This window comes from Mastomys coucha, unplaced genomic scaffold (assembly GCF_008632895.1).
Source record: "Mastomys coucha isolate ucsf_1 unplaced genomic scaffold, UCSF_Mcou_1 pScaffold21, whole genome shotgun sequence".
In the NCBI taxonomy this organism is placed as follows: domain Eukaryota; kingdom Metazoa; phylum Chordata; class Mammalia; order Rodentia; family Muridae; genus Mastomys; species Mastomys coucha.
Genome location: NW_022196904.1, coordinates 142,551,058 through 142,557,370, shown reverse-complemented (window position 1 = coordinate 142,557,370; position 6,313 = coordinate 142,551,058). Strand labels below are relative to the sequence as shown.

The 6,313-nt window shown below is 39.0% G+C and overlaps 1 long non-coding RNA gene across 1 annotated transcript; it reads right to left on the bottom strand.

Moving 5' to 3' along the window:
• Positions 1 to 71: 71 nt before the first annotated feature.
• LOC116103592 lies at positions 72 to 5,910 on the bottom strand. Its single transcript, XR_004123506.1, has 3 exons — positions 5,613 to 5,910; positions 1,401 to 1,641; positions 72 to 969 (listed from the first exon to the last, which is right to left on the bottom strand). It is a non-coding gene; the product is annotated as an uncharacterized LOC116103592 (long non-coding RNA).
• Between the last annotated feature and the right edge of the window lie 403 nt (positions 5,911 to 6,313).

The following is a 6,313-nucleotide window of genomic DNA, read 5'->3' as shown; positions in this document are numbered from 1 at the left end:
TATATCCACAAATACTTTGGAATTTACTTTTCAAATTAGTAGCTGGAGCACTTGTGCACCCCACTCCACCATTTGGTCCTACAACAAAGAATCCCATTACATCTGTGCATTGTCCTCACAGAGTCTCTGGCTTCCAGCAGAGATAGCTGCCCTCTGCCTGTGAACTACTCAATCAACCTACAGTGCAAGGAGAACTTAAGCAGTCCCTGGTACTTCCCTCTAGTGAGAATTATGGTTTCTTAAAAACACAGGTAGTTAGGTTATATGATTATGTTTTTGGTTTAATCCAAGTTGTGGAATATGGGGCTGCTTTACATTGACCATAGCTGCTAACCAGGATGGTCTAGTGCTGTAGAAGGGGCATGATTTTTGCTATCTGCAAATTTTGCAATTCTGGGGACTCATGAGAGAGTATAAATTTGAGAGTCCAGAGCCTTGAGCAAGCATTTGGTGGCAGCTGTTTCCCCCACCTCATACCACCACAACTCTCCCAGCTGCTGGTCACCTACTATGGCTAGTTCCTGCTGTTGCCTTTGCTGCTTTTGCTATTGCTGGACTGCTGGATGGATGGTTTCTGGTTACAGATATTCTGATGATGGAGACTGGATTTGCCCTCAGGAACTTGATGCCCCTAATCAGCAGGAAGTTGTCCCTTTCTCCTCTAAAGTTCTTTCTCTCCTATCTAGTCTTAGCGGTTTACAAGGGATAAGGGTGGAATTGGGGCAGAGAAGGGTGGTAGATATAAGAACCCAATAAAGCAGCAAAAGATATGGCTACACTTCCCTTTCATATCCAGAAGGCAAAGATGTTCTTAAGGGAGCCCAAGGTGAAGGGTTTTGTCCACTGAAATGCACAACTTATTCACTTGTTATAAAGAACCTCTACCATGCCTCTCAGAAATACCTTCAGACATCGGTGATGTGCTGAACTCCTTGGTTGTCTATTCATTCCCTTCTTGGGTCACACTTACTAAAGGGCAAGCATAAAGATGGGAATCTAAAGGGCATGACTCTGGTCAAACTGAAAATAGAAACAACAAACCAGACTAAATCTCAACAGTTTTCGGTAATTGACAGTGATACAAAACTGAATGAAGTCTGAGCAGAGAAAAGTCTGTGCCTAAAATCCAGTAATCTGAGGGATAGAGAGGTGGCTCAGTGATTAAGAGTGCTTGATGCCCTTCTAGAGGATCCACGTTCAATGCCTAGCTCCTATATAGCAGCTCATACCCATCTATAACTATAATTCTAGGGCATAAACACCTTCTCTGTTCCCTTAGAGCACCAAACATGCAGGCAGCATACAGACATACATGCAGACAAAACACCTATACATAAAAGATGGAGTAATCTGGAATTTTCTCGTGTCTCTCATGAAGATGGGAATTCCTGGTTACTGACACTCTTTGGATCACTTTGACTTCATCTGTGCAAGAGTGCATTGGGCACAGTGGCTACCAAGCTCCTTTCTGATCTTCACACTGCGAAGAGGCTTCTCAGTGTCTTCCACTGATGAACGTCTACATCAGAGGCTTCCGCTCTTGGCCTTTGAGTCCTAGTTCAGGTCACAGTCCATCCCAAGAGCAGACTCATCATGTCAGGCTGAGTGTTCAGCCTCCATCATTGGATTTTCCACCAAATTCTGCATGGAGCAGATACTGTCTTAACTCATGGATTGTCAGAATAATATGTAGGTGACAGAGTAATATTATGGAAATTTATTAAGAGTATGTGAAATGATTGGTCAATAATATAAATGGCAGTTTCAGGTTTTTGATACACTGAGTATAGAAAAATCAAAACATGTTCATACAGTACTCAAGTGAGGCCTTCTTAAAGTCTTTATCTTTTCTTTTATTTGCTGTTTAAAAATACTATTTTATTTATTTATTATGAGAATGTTATACTTGAATACTGTATTTATATCATTTCCATCCCACCCTATCTTCTCTCCAACTTTTCTCATGATCTCCTACTTTCTTTATATTCATGACCTCATTCCCTTTATATTTATTGTTAAATATGCATATGATTTTACACCCATGCACAATGTTGGGTCCACTTAATGTTGCTTGTATGTAAATATGATTAGAAATGACCACATTGGGCTGGGATAACCCATCAGGCAGCTCCTTGCTGAAGGAGCCAGTACTTGCTCATAGTTTTCATCTAAGGGTGAACACACAAGATCTTCTTAAGAGTCCACAGTGGCACTTATTATCTTGAGTGTAGTCAAGAGATGTGGAAATGGCCTTAAAGATACAATAGGAGAAGATCCATGCCTGGTACTGTAAACCTAGCCACCTACCTGTAACCGGTGAGGTCATAGTCCCTGGAAGAGAAACTATTGCTGCCACTTTAACAAGACTTCATCTTTTCCTTGTCTTTATTCTTTGCAGCAAAAACTGCCTCCAAAGGTATAGTTAAGTGTGCACTCAACCCAAGTGGAAAGACTAGTGTAGATAGTGAAAGTGATCTCATTTTTCTCATTTTGACCTAGATGTCCTACATTCATCCAATACATTAAAAGCCATCATGCTGAAGCCTAGGAAGCCAAATCCAGCACGTATCTACTTTCACAATGCCTGTCCTCTGTGTCTGAGGAGGGCCAAGCTCTGGGAAGACCCCCCCAGAGTCTTTGATCAGAGCTTGTGGCCACCCCACACTCAGCACCTCACTTGGCTTAAATTTGCATAGTATTTGTAGCACCCTTCTAAATCATAAGGCTGTGATATGAATCTCTGAAAACACATAACCACTTCCTACTTTTTCTATAAAAACCGTTAACTGACTTTCGATTTCTCCACCAAGGTGTGTATATTTATTGTGAAATATACTCAAAAGAAGTGGCTCCCATTAACAGAGTTTTTATTCATTCATTTATTTTAAAAGAGCTTATATCCACAAGAAAATAATATCACTTATTGTAATGGTAAGTTTGGATATTTCCATTTTTAAAACTCCATGAAAGGAATATAAACAAAATAATATGTTATATAAACATGTTGTATGATGAATTTTTGTTAATTATGTATTAATAAAAAGCAAAACTTAAAACTAAATAGAGTAGAAATGCCAAATATGACAAATATACAATAGTAAGGATTTAATATACTCAGACTAATGTCATTTAGATGGCTTTTCCAAATCTGTCTGAAAAAATTCACACATTGTTGTTACATTTGTTTTCCTAGAGACATGTGTTTTCCTTTTCTTTTCTTTTTTTATTAGATATTTTCTTTATTTACCTTTCAAATGTTATCCCTTTCCTGGTTTCCCCTCTGAAAAAAACCCTATCCCATCCCCCGCTCCTGCTCACCAATCCACCCTCATGTTGTGGTGACCCCCCCAACCATACAATTATTTTCTTTTTTATTCATAGTTGCAATTTTGCTATTATCATAAGTCATAATGTAAATAACTGTGTTTTCAAATATTCTTAGGTGTCTCCTGTGAGAAGGTCATTCAACCACTAAAGAGTTTTCAAGACACAGTTCTCAACTGCTGTTCTAGAGGTACTATTACTTCAACATTTTTAGATTGGAATCAAAGCCTCTATCACATGATCCCTTGGAGATCAATCTTCATTTGTATTACTCAATACACATTTCTTAGGTGAAGTTTACATTAATGAATCCTAGTACAGGCCACAGATAAAATGATGAAAAATATTTCATAAACTCTCCTGTCCAAGGAGCAACTTCAGGGGAATCCTAGGAAATTTAGTTAACTAATAAGGAAGCCTGCCATTAGAATCTTGGATAATCACTTCTCTGCCTGGTAAAGCAGAGCCTCCTGAGAGCTCAGAGGTCACCAGTGACCCCAGTCATTGGAATGAATAGGAGCTTAATGGAGATGGGAGCATCGGAAAGGAGAGCTGATGAGTGAGCAAAAGACATCGCCATGGAGGAGAGTGAGATGATGGAGGGAAACCTGCACAGCTAATCAAGTAGTAACCTCATCCACAATTTGATTTGTGAAAGATATTCACAGGCAGGAACATCGGTTGGGCACAGTACAGTGGCCTTGGTTCTAGATAATACAGAAATGCAGGATCCGTGTGGCTTCTTCAGACATGATGGTGTTAGCAGTAAGCGAAGCTGTCTTAGATGTCCACTATAGGAAGCACCCATAGGAGTGGTAGGAACATTGATAACTGGGTACTCAATAGTGTTTTGTGATTCTATTCTTCTTGGGTTTCTCTATACTGCTGAGACTAGATAAGGGCTCCTTCTTGGTTTGAGATCCCTCAACACACACAAGCAGCCACTGCTGTGCTGGCTTCCAAAGTGCAGGTTCCCAGAGCAGCTGCAGAGCCAGAGAACCAGGTCCTCCATCTAAAACCAATCAAGATATTTTCACCTGGAATTTAGACTGTGTTCTTTCTCCAGAGTGATGCAGACTGCACACATAGCATGAGACTCTGGAGGATGCCAGAGCCCAGGTGTCTGGGAGAAGAGCATTGATATAACTCTAACATTGGTTAAAACATCAAATACCAGTATGCCTATCAAAGTTGAGACAGGAACCATGGAAAGGTAGATGCAATTATAATTTAGTTTCTTGGGCTAACAGGACACAGAGTCAACTTGAGTCCCAGTTGCTGAAACACCATTCAGCAATGACCCTGGATCTTGTTATCACTGGATGGGAAGCATGGAATTGTTCGACATCTTCCCACTGTGTATATGTATATATTTAAGGTTTGTTGGAGCTTTACTTCATCTACCGTATGTATGTATGTATGTATGTATGTATGTACGTATGTACTATGTGAAGTTGCTGGAGCTTGTTGAAACTTGCTTCATCTACCAAGTGCCCTAAGCATTGAGTTTCACCTTTCCTCAAAGGACCATTTTCAGTTTCAGCTTCCCCTCAGCACTCCTTGTGAGATCCTATGGTATTGGTAAATGTGTCCTACACCCATGCATTCTCTCCCTCTGCCAGTTAATCCCTGGAACTGGTGCCCCTCTGATTTATAATTATTCTCATATTATTTGTTTGTCTGTTAGATCTGAAGAAGATTTCAAAGATGAGCTATGACATTTGTTTTACAATCTTAGGAATGCCAATAGGTTAAAATAAAAAGAGAGACAATGCTTATGTTTCTACCTGCAAGGCTTTTTAAAAAAATGGTGTTTAGATTTCAATATCTCACATTCTATTGACATTCCCTATAATCACCAAGTACAGGCTATTGTAGAGAGAGCACACCAAACTTTAAATACTCAAATATATAAGTTACAAAATAAGAATTATAAAAATTCATCTCCTTATCACATTTTATTTTGTTTTGTTTTGTTTTTTTTTTTTTTTTTTTTTTTTTTTTTTTTTTTTGAGACAGGGTTTCTCTTTCTAGCCCTGGCTGTCCTGGAACTCACTCTGTAGACCAGGCTGGCCTCAAACTCAGAAATCTGCCTGCCTCTGCCTCCCAAGTGCTGGGATTAAAGGCGTGCGCCACCACTGTCCATCTCCTTATCATATTTTAAAGCATGCTTTATGTTATTTTAGTCATAAAATATTACAGAATAAAACATAAGTCTTTTCTTTAAAAAACTTGTTTTATGTAAAATTTCCTTCTCATCCTGTAATAAAATGAAAAGATGTACTAACCAGACAGTGGGAAGGATCCGATGTCAGATGATTTATTCCAGGAGAAGCTTAGCTTGTGTGTTCTCACAGGACACCAATTCACCTTTGTAGATGTCAGAGTGGTTGACTGTGTCCCGACTTCACCCCCACTGACTCAGAGGCAGAAACTTTTGCTTCTGACATTTCCTCCCCACCCACTTCAGCCTTCAAAGTAGAAACTGCTGTATTTACTTAGATTTGTGATTCTTTTAAAAAGTTTATAGGATTACTTTTTAAGATAAGTAACAAAATAGTTGATTCTTTCCTTATAAGTGCACATTGCCACGTGCTAGTAAGAAAAACTGGCTGAGAAAATTACTGTGTCTACTTATACCCTGTTAATCTATAACAAGTTACTCAGATGCAAATGAATATGTGTAATTTTTTGAAATGCAAATAACATTTTTATTGAGAATATAGACAAGTATCCATTTGTGGTATATTATTAGAGTGTAGCATCGCAAACCATAATACCTGATGGGAAAAGGGTAGGATGGGAGAGAAGGCAATAAGTGAGTTGGAAACATTTGGATAGGAACAGCAGTAGGGGCATTATTTCCTTGTCTATTGTACATTGAATAAGTTATGTCATGATCTCATTGTATCCTTACACACAGGCATGATTCATTGTATGATGACAAAACTAGAAAGAGCCCAAAAGAGGGAGGGTGATGAATCAGAAG